This window comes from Marmota flaviventris, chromosome 10 (genome assembly GCF_047511675.1).
Source record: "Marmota flaviventris isolate mMarFla1 chromosome 10, mMarFla1.hap1, whole genome shotgun sequence".
Lineage (NCBI taxonomy): Eukaryota > Metazoa > Chordata > Mammalia > Rodentia > Sciuridae > Marmota > Marmota flaviventris.
This window is the reverse complement of record NC_092507.1, coordinates 9,074,912-9,086,456: the sequence shown is the minus strand read 5'-3', so window position 1 is coordinate 9,086,456 and position 11,545 is coordinate 9,074,912. Positions and strand designations below refer to the sequence as shown.

The 11,545-nt window shown below is 50.0% G+C and overlaps 1 pseudogene; it reads left to right on the top strand.

The window, feature by feature from the left end:
• Positions 1–10,266: 10,266 nt before the first annotated feature.
• Positions 10,267–11,063, top strand: LOC114083346 (nanos homolog 1-like; annotated as a pseudogene).
• Positions 11,064–11,545: the final 482 nt, after the last annotated feature.

Here is an 11,545-nt window from a genome sequence, read left to right as displayed (position 1 = left end):
GAGATATGGGGGAAAAGAAAAAATGTTTTGGTGATTTCAGTTTTACAATATGAGATGGTTTGTCAATTTTCAAAGAATTAGAATATGCAATCTGTATATGGGGTAAAAATGGGAGCTCATAACCCACTTGAATCAAAGTGTGAAATATGATATATCAAGAACTATGTAATGTTTTGAACAACCAACAATAAAAAATTAAAAAAAAAAAGAATTAGAATAAAATTTCACTGAAGGTAAAATAAATAAATAGATAGATAGGTATGTAGGTAGATAGATAGATAGATAGATAGATAGATAGATAGATAAAAAGGGCTAGGGGTGGAACTCCGTGGACAGCACCCTGGATTCAATCCCTGGAGCTGCAACACCAACACACACCAACAAAGATCCCTTTTGCATTTTCCCATAGGCACTTGTGTCTGACAGGTTGCATAAACATGCTCAACTTTATAACTCTGAGGCTCCCCAATTGCTGATTGGCTTTTTATCTTGAGGCATGGCCTTGCTAAGCTGCCCAGGCTGGCCTCAAACACAATTCTCCTGTCTCGGCCTCCTGAGTTGCTGGAATTACAGGTGTGGGTCACTATGCCTGGCTCTCAGTGGATTTTTATCTAGACTCTCTTCCCCTGGTTCTGACCATGAACCTGCTCTCTGGCTTTCTGTGTTAATTCACTTTTTTGGAGGTAATCTTGTCCATCAGGTTGACTGTGCTGATCCCAGATGGAGACTCCCCTTTTCTTTCTTGGGGGAATCAAAGAAGGCATCTCCCTCCCTGACCTCAAGGACAGCACTGAGATTGAAGGGTCTCTGTTGTCCCTCTTGTAGCTACTTCCCCCTTCTGACCTCTAAACTCCTTCTAAAACAGATATTTTAATCTTTCCACACCCACCACCCAAGAGAACTGCACCACACCAAAACAAAGCCCCAGGCAGGCACCGAAAATAGCTGCATGTACTTCCCACTGCCTTGGTGATCCAGAGTTCCAGTGTCCACACGCAGCAGCCTCAGCAGCCCAGGCCCCAGCTCTGCTCCCATTATAGCTGTGGCCTAATCCTCTGGACCCAAGTTTTGAAGATCAGTCATGTCCTCAGGGGTTCCTCTCTCCCTGCCTGAGTGGGCACATGAACTGGTATGTTAGGAAACATAAAACCCAAGTGACAGTTAATACACTGAGTAACTCTGACATATGTGTGTAAATTCAATGTGGCCCGTTGGGATGGTGGGGCATGCCTCTAATCCTGGTAACTCAGGAGACTGAGGCAAGAGGATGGCAGGTTCAAGGCCAGCCTTGGCAACTGAGTGAGACCCTGTCTCCATGAAAAAAAATACGAGGAGCTGGAGATGAAGATCAGTGGTAAAGTGTCCCAAGGTTCAATCCCCAGTACCGAAAAACATCATTTCTGTGTATATAGAGAGAGACATATAGGAGGGCATGGCCCAAGAAATCCCAAGAATGATGCATTCAGTTGATTTTCCCTAAGACCAAAAACAGATTTAACCCTTTCCTGTGTCACACTCAGGACTCTAAAAGTCAAATACTAATAAAAGTCAGTCAATAATATAGAGTGAACAATTAATGTGTCCTTCATTGAGACCCTACACTTCAGGTATTCCCTTTCAGGTATGGACTTTTGATTAAATCAATTAATTGGGGAAAAAAGAAGAAGTTCAGTGGGATTAAGTGGGTGGAGATTCAACTATTTAACCAGATAACTCTGATTGGAGTTAGGAGTTGAAAAGAGAAGGGGGAATTAGAAAGACCCCATAAAAGCTTCAAGGAGCCATAGAAGCACAGAAGCCTGCAACCTTTGTCACTGTCTGGCACTGCTAGGATTCAGAACTCCCTGCCAATCATCCAGCTCTGGTAAGTCACCAAACCCCATGGAGACCCCATTCAGGCTGCCTGGTGGCATACACATTTAGTCCCAGCTACTCGGGAGGCTGAGGCAGGAGGATTGCTTGAGCCCACGAATTCAAGACCAGCTTGGGCAACTGAACTCAAAACAGAACCTCTATGGGGTCTAGTCTCAGCCAGTCTTACCCAGTTACCTAGAGCCTAGGAGAGGTAGCACATGTCTTTAAACCCAGCAACTCTGGAGGCTGAGGCAAGAGAAGCACAAGTTGGAGGCCAGCCTCAGCAATTAAAAAGCAAGATCCTGTTTCCAAATAAAAAATAAAAGGAGCTGGAGATGTAGCTTGGTGTTAGAGCACCACTGGGTTCAGTCCCCAATACCAAAAAAGAAACAAAAAATGGTGACATGTAGTTTGTGATGGCAAAAAGAATATCATATTCTGTCTCTCCAAAGGATCAGATGTCCGCATTTTGTGTCTCTAAATGCAGTTTTGCCTTCATCCCAATAATTTTGATTTCTGCTTTGGTTTAGGTCATATTAAATTTCTTTCCTTCTGCTTTTCTTTTTTTTTAAGATGAATTTCCATCTCTTTATCAACTTTAATTTCAAAATACTTCTTCCTTTGCATCTTCATGGTAACTTTGATTCCAGTTAGAGAAACAGACTCAAAAAAGTAGATGGGAATCAAAGGAATGGCTACTAAAGTTTTCCAAACATAATTGTCCTTCCTTCTCTCTGGGTCTGATAGTCTTAAGACAAGTCTCTTCTTAAATAATTCAACACAACATCTTCAATGGTGGCTGGACTGGAACAGGCATTTCATTCAGCCACTCAGTACCTCAAAGTTTCTTAACACTCTCATGCTTGGGCTTAGTTGCCTTCACTTAGAATTTTTTTTTTTTCTGGAACCACACAATATTTTTCATAAGCTGCACTCTATTCTGATCTATGTCTTTCCCAGGACTCCACTCCAAAGTGGCATGCTGTCACGTGTACAAGATATATGTGACAATCGAGCCTCATCTCAGAGTTAGCTTTTTCCATCTCTTACTTCCAATGCTCTCAAATACTGTATGTGGCTTTTAACATTGCTTACATTTAAACTGTTCATGGTGGTACCTGTCTGTAAGCCAGCTATTCAAGAGGCTGAGGCAGGAAGATCAGGAGTTTGAGACTTATCTGGACAACTTTGTGAGATCCTGTTCAAAATAAAACAGGGTTGGGAGCCGGGTGTGGTGACGGGTGTCTGTCATCTCAGTGGCTTGGGAGGCTGAGCCACAGCAAATTAGCAAGGCCCTAAGCAGCCTCAATATAAAAAATAAAAAGAGCTGAGGATGTGGTTCAGTGGTTAAGTACCCAGAGTTCAATCTTTGGTATCAAAAACAAACAGGGCTGGGGATGTAGCTCAGAGGCAAAGCACCCTGAGTTTAATCCTGTGCCATAAAGTTAATAAATACAAACCAAAACGGGTAAGGGTGTAGCTCAGTGGTAAGCTACCCCTTGCTTCAATCCCTAGTATCACCAAAAAATGAAAAGTATAAGTAAGTAAATTGATTTAAAAAATGCTCATTTTAAAAATGAAAATCAATGACACCCACTTTAGTTATTAATTCACTGAAGCTAGGGATTGAACTCAGGAGCAATACAGTACTGAGCTACATCCTCAACCCTATTTTATTTTTCATTTTGATACGTGGTCTCACTAAGTTCTAGGCTGGCCTGGAATTTGTGATCCTCCTGCCTCAGTCTCCCAAGCCATGGGGTCATAGGCCTGAACCACGAGGCCTGGTTTGCAACCCAAAGAGTGAAATTGGATCAACCAATTGCCAAAGCAGCCACTTGGCTGAGTGGTTTCCTCGGGGTGGGTATAAGGTAGAGCTATGGAGTTTGGCTGTGAATGATGTGTTTGGGTGGGGCATCCCCCAGGATCCTTCCATGCAGACTCCAGAGGATGAGCAGCGGACCCCACCCACACTCCAGGAGCTGGCAGGGCGCAGCCTCCTGAAGGACAACTCCAGGGCCATCCTAGCTCTGGAGGACCTGCCCATACAGCTCTTCCCACCACTCTTCATGGAGGCCTTCAACCGGAGACACACTGAGGTCCTGAAGAAAATGGTGCAGGCCTGGCCCTTCACCTGCCTGCCCCTGGGGGCCCTGATGAATACGCTACAGCTGGGGATGATCCGAGTGGCACTGGATGGGCTGGACATGCTGGCTGCCCAGCAGGATCGCCCCAGGTGAGGGAGACCCTGGAAGGGAGCACCCTGGGCAACCAGGCAAGTGATGGCTGTGTGCAGGGAGAGTAGGTGCTGAAGTGTGCTCCACAGGCTTCCTGTGCTGCCAGCAAGGAGGGGTGGAGAGGTCCTGGCCATGCTGAGCCCCACCTGGAGGGGCTTCCAGATGTGGAGGTGCTTGTGGCAGCTGTGCTGACCCCTGAAAGAGGTTGCACCTGTCCCTCCCTCAGCTGGTACAGGTGGGGCACCAGGCTGGATTGGAGGGAAGTGGATGGAGAAAAGTGAGACAGAAGGAAGAGGTGGAGCAGGGAGCAGCTGCTGAGAGGTGAAGGAAGGGCCCTCAGGGCTGAGACTCTGCTGTGGTCCCCGCAGGAGGTGGAAACTGCAGGTGCTGGATTTGCGGAAGGTTCATGGGAACTTCTGGAGGACGTGGTCTGGAGCCGCGGTCGATGCCTGCTCACCAGGAGTCATGAAGGAGAGGCAAACAGTGAAGGCCTCTCCAGACACAGGGCCCACTCTGCCCTTGAAGGTGTTAGTAAACCTGTGCTTACAGCAAAGACCCCTGAATGCATTCCTCTCCTTCCTCTTTCACTGGGTGGATGAGAGGAAGGGTCTGATACAGCTGTGCTGCAAGAAGCTACAGATGAGCTCTTTGCCCATCTGTACCATCGAGAAAATCTTGGAGAGGTTGGATCTGGACTTTATCCAGCAGTTGGATGTGCAGTGTTTCTGGAGACTGTCCACCTTGGCTACTTTTGCCACCTATTGGGGTCAGATGAGCAACCTGAGGAAGCTCTTCTTCTCCCACGTCTATGTGTCTGCCTATGCTTCCCAGGAGGAGAGAGATCAGTTGATGGATGACATTACCTCACAGTTTGCCAAGATGGACAGCCTCAGGAGGCTGTACATGGATGGTGTCTTCCTCCTAGAAGGCCGTCTGTGCCAGGTGCTCAGGTAAGGAAGCAGAGGGAACTGTCCTAGGACATCAGAGCAAACTCTTTGTCACATGAAACTTCAGCGGGCACCTGCTGTGTGCCAGCCATGGTGACTTAACATTGATGGAGATGTTAGAAAGTCAATGAAGTGTTTGTTTCACTCTGTCCTGAAGCCAGGTCTCACATAAACCCCCACACAGAAGCAGAGTCCTAAACAAGGGTCCGTGGTCTGGGGAGCAGATCTCTGCTGGGGAGCCCGGTGGGGGGAGACTAGCTAGTGAGTGGGTGTGAGGTTCCTTCCCTGGGAGGCTTGTCCAGCAAAGGTGGGGAGAAGCAGGGTAGAGGGGAGGGCACTGGAGGAGGGAAGCCCCCACGCCTGCACCTTTCAACAGAGAAGCTCTGTGCTCTCCAGCGGGGAGCAGAGGAGCTGCCTCCAATGCCCCCCTGGGGAAGGCTGCTCTGAGCTCTGGGTGGTGATTCTGGACTGGAGGGTGAGGAGCAGGGGTGGAGGGTACAGGGTGTGAGCCCTGCAGGAGGGCAACCCGAGTTTGTGCGGCTCCGTCTTTCCTGGGTTTCTTATTTGTGCATGTGTCACCCTGACCCCCTCTGCAACAGCTGTGGCTTTCTGCTTGGCAGCCAGGAGGGGCGCTTTATAGATGATGGACCCACCTGGTCACTCAAGTGGGGGTGAAAGGCTCAGCATGAAACAGGGTGATGCAAATGAGCAGATTCTGCAACAGTCAGAGTCCTGGGTGGAGACCATCATCAGAAGGTCAAGGTGACCTTGGGTTGGGCCAATTTGTCTTCTCCCACCTTGACATCAATCCTCAGAACTAACTGCTTGAACTTTGCTTAGGCTCCTGAAGACCCCCCTGGAGACCCTCTCAATAACCAACTGCCAGCTCTCAGATCCAGACTGGAATGATATGTCGGGGTCTCCAAACCTCGACCAGCTAATACATCTGACGCTGTGGGGCAGCAAATTGACGAGTTTCAGTCCTGAGCCCCTCGTAATTCTGCTAGAGAATGCTGCAGCCACCCTTGAGACCCTAAACTTGCAGGACTGTGGGATCACCAACTCCCAGCTCCAGGCCATCCTCCCTGTCCTGAGCTGCTGCTCCCAGCTCAGGGTCTTGAGCTTCAGTGGGAATGACATCTCCATGTCGGTCCTGAGCAACCTGCTGCTTCACACTTCCAGGCTGACCAGGTTGAGCCTAGAGAAGTACCCTGCCCCTCTGGAGAGCTATGATGCCCAGGGTGCCATCCACCCAGGGAGACTTTTCCAACTCATCGATGAGCTGATGGCGACACTGAGGGATGTGAGAGAGCCAAAGAACGTCCTTTTCTATACTAAACCCTGCCATAGATGTGGCAACTGCTTTATCTATAACCTGCCCTCCAGTCCGTGTCGCTGTTGGCTTCCTGCCTAGTGGGATGCATATATGAGAAATGTTCTCCTGTGCACTTGAAAATAAAGGTAAGACATGACTGTCTTTCCAAGGGGAACTAGAAACAGGATGCCAGGGCACTACTTAACACGAGTGGGAACAGAAAAGCTGATGCAGGAGGCCTGGGTCACAGAGGCTTGGGTCCCGTCAGGAGACTTGGAACCAATGGGGACATGTGTCTTAGGAGTCAGAAACAGGAATCTGAATTTCTGGAAGTAGGTTGTGCTGAGAGGTACACAGGGCATGACCCCTGCATGGATGGTTGCAAACGAGCGACTTGTGAACTTGCGGCAGAGCCTCTGCTGTCCTCCAAGGTTTTCAGCTTAAAGGTCAGGAAGCTAACCCAGTGGCTGATCAGTGCTGATTAGTGACACTGGAGCCGAGGACCTCATGGCATCACAATAGTGCAGGGCAATTCTGAGTATACCCTCCATTCTTTATTTCTCTCTGGGTGCCATTCCTTCGAATGAATGTGGCTTTTGAGTGGGGTAATGCACCTGTGGTTGCCCACAGGACTGAGAACACTAACCTGCTCTCTAAAGGAGTTTATCTGAGGATAGTAGGAGACTTCCATCTGAGTTATTCAGGTCATAGTGGACCACAGACCACAGCTTTATCCACAAGTGCTGAGGTTCAGGGAAAAATAGTCTGAGTCTTTGTGTGTGTGTGTGTTGGGGATTGAACCCAAGGGTGCCCTACTACTGTAGAGAACTTCATAGAATACAACTTAAATCCTTGTACAATTTAACAACCCATCAGTCAAGAAACCTAAAGGGAGGTTGGACATATACCCAAGAGTTAGGTGCAATAGATAAAATTATAAATGCAAGATTTCCTGCAATTCCAAACCCCAGCACCTGTCATCTAATAGGCCTGCAGACTCCAAATGGTTCGCAGCAGACACCTTCACTCTGCTGTCTCTGGTACCCAGTGATAAGCAGAGCCAACACTGTTGCCTTCTGAAAAATCAGCAATACACCCAGACTGGGAATCTACAAGTGTGCCCTGAAATGCCACATCACCCCTCTCAGGCATCACGCCAAGACCTCTCATCCATACAGTCTCCTAGAAATGCCTCTCAATTTGCAAATGATTTGTTTTATGATCTCCTACTGCACAGGATTCTAAAATAGTTTTTCTTCACCTTTAACAGTAGGTGGCAAATGAGAGCCATAAGACCTGCTTGGATAAACTTGAGTTCTCTGCAGAAGAAATCCATTATGCCTGGAGCAGTGGCACATGTCTGTAATCCCAGAGCTTGGGAGGCTGAGGAAGAGGGATTGCAGGTTCAAAGCCAGTCTCAGCAAAAAGTGAGGCACTAAGCAACTCAGTGAGACCCTGTCTCTAAATAAAATACAAAATAAGGCTGGGGATGTGACTCAGTGGTCGAGTACCCCTGAGTGAAATCCCAGTACACCCCACTCCCCCACCCCCCCAAAAAAAACAAAGAAATAAAGAAAAAGTCTATTATTTAGGTTATGCTCTGATTATGCAGGAAATTCCCTCTTACCTGAAGAAGAAAAGCCATCCCAGGTCTCCCTAAACCCAGAACTGAGATAATTAAGAGGTTTCCCTTCCATCTCTAAGATTCAAATCCTCTATGATCTTGTAACCCAGCTTTTATAATTTCTCTTTAAAAGTTTCTTTCAGTACTTGGGATGGAACCCTGAGGCTCTCTAGGACTGAAATACAACCTCAGTCCTTTTAATAATTTTATTTTGAGGTAGGGTCAGTTGCCTGAGCTCCTGGACACAATGGCACAGAAGTAAAAGCCCAGCAACTCAGGAGGCTGAGGCAAGAGGATCATAAGTTCAAGGCCAGCTGCAACAATTTAGGGAGACCCTGCCTCAAAAAATAAAAAGGGCTGGGAATGTGACTCAGTGGTAGTGCACCCCTAGGTTCCATCCCCAACACCATAAATGAACAAATAAATTCCACTTGCTATACCCCGGCCACTGGTGATGTCAGAGAAGGAGATGCTGGAGAGTGACCGAGGGACTTCAGGGTCTGGTTCCCTGTTTAGTCCTGAAGGATGGACTCATCACCACCCACACAGAAGCAGAGGGCTAAACAGGGGTCCGTGGTCTGGGAAGCCGAACTCTGCTGGGAAGCCAGGTGGTGGGGACAGGAGCTAGTGAGGTGGGTGTGAGGTTCCTTCCCTGGGAGGCCTGTCCAGCGAAGGTGGTGAGAAGCAGGGTAGAGGGGAGGGTGCTGAAGGAGGGAAGCCCCCACACCTGCACCTTGTAACAGGGAAGATCTGTGCTCTGCAGCAGGGAGCATAGAGCCACCTCCAATGCCCCCCTGGGGAAGGCTGCTCTGAGCCTCAGGTGGTGATTCAAAGTTGAGGGTGAACAGCAGTGATGGAGGCCTTGCAGATGGTGGACCTACCTTGTGTAAGCCTTACTCTGAAATGGGTGATGTGAATGAGCAGATTCTGCAACAGGCAGAATCCTGGGTGTTGACCATCATCAGGGGTCAGGGTGACCTTGGGCTTGGGCCAGTTTGTTTTCTCCCACCTTCACATTGCTCCTCAGAACAAACTGCCTGGTGTCTCCTTAGGCAACCCTTCCCACCAGACCCTCTCAATTACTAACTCCCTGTACTTAGAATCAGAGTTGAAGCTTCTGTCCCTGTGCCTGGGTATCAGTCAGCTGAATCACATGGATCTTGATGGCATCAAAATTTAAAGCCAGGTGTGGTGGCGCACACCTCTACTCCTAGTGGCTCAGGAAGCTGAGGCAGGAGGATCAGAAGTTCCAAACCAGCCCCAGTGACTTAGATCCTCAGCCACTTGGCAAGACCCTGTCTCTAAATAAAAAATGAAGTGGACTGGGGATGTAGGTCTGTGTTAGAGCACCCGTGGGTTCAATTCCCAGTCCCCCTTCCTCCAAAAAACGTCCAGTTGAAGTCACATGCCCCTCCAAGTTCTGCTACAGAAAGGTCATAGCTACTCTGCAGACCCTGGAATTGCAGGACTGTGAGGTCATGGAGTGGCAGCTCCATGCCACCCACGTTCCCTGACCTGCTGCTCCCAGCTCACCATGTTCAGCTTCAATGGTATCTCCCCATGTCAGTCCTGGAGAACCACCTGCTGCATTCTTCCAGGCTGAGCCAGTTAAGCCTAGAGCGTGTGCCCCGCCCCTCTGGAGACCAATCAGTGTCCTACTCTCCACGTTGGTGGTTTGTCCAGCTTCCTGCTAAGCTGATGGGGATACTGAGGGACATTAGGCCTCCCCTGAACATCTGATCTGTGCCTTCTCCTGAGCTTACTGGGCAGATAGGCACCCTTTAACCTGGTGCAACTGGATGTTTCATGGCCCAGGACCCTGTCAGGAAGCAGCTGTGCCGCTACTGTGTGCCTTCCCAGTCAGGTGCATAGGAAAAGCTTTCCTCTGGGCACTTAGAGATGAAACTTAGCATGTGGCTGCAAATTCAGAGGACACAGAACCCTGGCTTCAGGGTAGCTGGGAAAAGACTGAGGTGAAGGATTCCCCCCTTCCTGGGGTGGGAATAGAACTCAGCCTTCCTGCCAGCTAGGTAAACACACTACCCCTGAGCTGCATTTGCAGCTCAGCAAGTTAGCCAGGCCCTCAGCAACTTAGTGAGAACCTGTCTGAAAATGAAAAAAATTCAGGGCTAGGGATATGGCTCAGTGGTAGAGCACCCCTGGGTTTCATCCCTAGTACCAAAAATTTGTTTAAGCGGCTGGCCGGCAGGCAGGCTTGGCTTGTCCCTTCTGTCCAGCCTGCGCTGGCAGCGGGGAGGAGGCGTGATGCCTGCAGCCAGCAGCCCGCCCATGGAGTCTTTTCCCTGGGCGCCCTGCTCGCCCCGCCGTGGCCGCGTCCCCGCGCCCGTGGCGGTCGTGCCCAGTGCCCGCTACGTGAGTGCCCAGGGTCAGGCGCTCCGGCAGCAATTCAGCTCGTGGAACGACTACCTGGGGCTCGCTATGCTCATCACCAAGGCGGTGGATGGCGAACCGCGCTTCCGGCTGCGCCCTTGGCAAGGATAGCGGTGGCAGCTCTCCGCCCTCTTCGTCGTCCTCGTACTGTTGCTCCCCCCACACGGGGGCCGGGCCAGGCGCTGGGGCCGGCCGACTAAGACGAGGACGACGACTAGGACAGCGAGGAGCCGGTCCGGGGCTGCTTCCTGGGGGGCGCGCTGGAGCTACCAGCAGGACCCGCCGAAAATGGTCTGCTGGAGGAGCGCTTCAGCGAACTGAGCTCGTTCGCAGGTCGCGCTGCTGCGTTTCTGCTGGGCTGCGTGCCCGCCGCCGCCACCACCCACGAGGTGACGCCGCGAGAGGAGCGGGCCCCTGCGTGGGCAGCTGAGCCCCGACTGCAAGCTACCTCGGGGATCGCCACCGCCCGGCTGCTCAAACCCGAGCTGCAGGTGTGCGTGTTCTGCAGGAACAACAAGGAGGAGGTGGCTCTCTACACCACCCACATCATGAAGGGCCCCGACGGGAGAGTGTTGTGCCCGGTTCTGCATCGCTACACGTGCCCCCTGTGCGGCGCCAGCGGCGACAATGCGCACACCATCAAGTACTGTCCGCGCAGCGCTAGGGACAGCCTGCCAGGCAGGAAGCTGCGCTGAGGGCCCAGCGTCCAGTCTGCCGGCACCTGACGCTACTGCATTTGCTGCCTGCCCTCCGTTTTGTTCTGCCAAGGGTCTTTCCCTGTTTATTGGGGAGATGCGGAGCTGTCAGCACAGGCTCAACCTGGAACATCCAGAAGTCAAAACGTGACCTTTCAGGGGAACATTTTTCAAAACGTGACCTTTCAGGGGAACATTTCTAGATCCAAACCATAAGAAGTCCTTTCAAATACTACAGTAGGATATTTATAATAAATGTCTAACTTGATTTGCTCTCTCAAAGCAAACAAGACTTAAAAAAATAATTTTAGACTTAAATGAGTGAGATTTATTTCTTTAAATAATAATTCAGTATAGTAAAATGTTAGCTGGGCATGGTGGCTCATGCCTGTCATCCCAGCAACTCCGGAGGCTGAGGCAGGGGGATCCCAAGTTCAAAGTCAACCTCCCCAATATGGCAAGGCCCTGAACAACTTAGTGAG